The sequence below is a fragment of the Oncorhynchus tshawytscha genome, linkage group LG05 (genome assembly GCF_018296145.1).
Source record: "Oncorhynchus tshawytscha isolate Ot180627B linkage group LG05, Otsh_v2.0, whole genome shotgun sequence".
NCBI lineage: Eukaryota > Metazoa > Chordata > Actinopteri > Salmoniformes > Salmonidae > Oncorhynchus > Oncorhynchus tshawytscha.
Window position 1 is genome coordinate 1,978,913 of NC_056433.1, and position 1,432 is coordinate 1,980,344.

At 42.1% G+C, this 1,432-nt stretch overlaps 1 protein-coding gene across 1 annotated transcript in view; it reads right to left on the reverse strand.

The window, feature by feature from the left end:
* LOC112236142 (intersectin-2-like) overlaps positions 1 to 1,432 on the reverse strand; it is a 43,302-nt gene that overhangs the window by 20,259 nt on the left and 21,611 nt on the right. The window lies entirely within an intron of this gene.

Here is a 1,432-nt window from a genome sequence, read left to right on the forward strand (position 1 = left end):
TTGAATGAGTCTTCTTAGTCTCCTCTCCTCTGGTTGAATGAGTCTTCTTAGTCCTCTCCTCTCCTCTGGTTGAATGAGTCTTCTTAGTCCTCTCTTCTTCTCTGGTTGAATGAGTCTTCTTAGTCCTCTCCTCTCCTCTGGTTGAATGAGTCTTCTTAGTCCTCTCCTCTCCTCTGGTTGAATGAGTCTTCTTAGTCCTCTCCTCTCCTCTGGTTGAATGAGTCTTCTTAGTCCTCTCCTCTCTCCTCTCCTCTGGTTGAATGAGTCTTCTTAGTCCTCTCCTTCTCTGGTTGAATGAGTCTTCTTAGTCCTCTCTCTCTCTCCTCCTCTGGTTGAATGAGTCTTCTTAGTCCTCTCCTCTCTCCTCTCCTCTGGTTGAATGAGTCTTCTCCTCTCTCCTCTCTTCTGGTTGAACGAGTCTTCTTAGTCCCCTCCTCTCCTCTGGTTGAATGAGTCTTCTTAGTCCTCTCCTCTTCTCTGGTTGAATGAGTCTTCTTAGTCCTCTCCTCTCCTCTGGTTGAATGAGTCTTCTTAGTCCTCTTCTCTCTCCTCTCCTCTGGTTGAATGAGTCTTCTTAGTTCTCTCCTCTTCTCTGGTTGAAAGAGTCTTCTTAGTCCTCTCCTCTCTCCTCTCCTCTGGTTGAATGAGTCTTCTTAGTCCTCTCCTGTCCTCTGGTTGAATGAGTCTTCTTAGTCCTCTCCTCTTCTCTGGTTGAATGAGTCTTCTTAGTCCTCTTCTCTCCTCTGGTTGAATGAGTCTTCTTAGTCATCTTCTCTGGTTGAATGAGTCTTCTTAGTCCTCTTCGCTCTCCTCTTCTCTGGTTGAATGAGTCTTCTTAGTCCTCTACTCTCCTCTTCTCTGGTTGAATGAGTTCAAAATAGAGGCAGTGTTGTGGGTAACGCCTTATAAAGTACTCAAATTACTTATTTTGTTGTAATGAGTATCTTAACGCGTTAGTTTTTCCATTTAAGTAAACAGATACTTTTTCAAATAAGGAAATTGTAATAAAGTAACTTTTTATTTTTCTGCAAAATAAAAATTCACACTTCCTGTTTCTTCAAGAACGTTGTGGCAGGAAGCTAGCTAGCTAGCAAGATGACAGAGCCAACAGGCCTTTATATCGTGGAAGTATTCACATATTTAGAATTGATAGAAGAAGAAAAAGGAAAACATAATAATAAAATGCAAACTGAGCCTCGGGGCTAAACGCTCAACTGAGAAGAACTCAAATATCAAGAAGCACCTTCAAGCCGAGCACATCTCCACAAGCCCGGTGGAGGAAGACCAACGCCAGACAACCGTCACTGATCCCGAGGATTTTTTATTTTTATTTTACCTTTATTTAACTAGGCAAGTCAGTTAAGAACAAATTCTTATTTTCAATGACTGCCTAGGAACAGTGTTGAACTTGAACGTTCCACTTTGAATATCC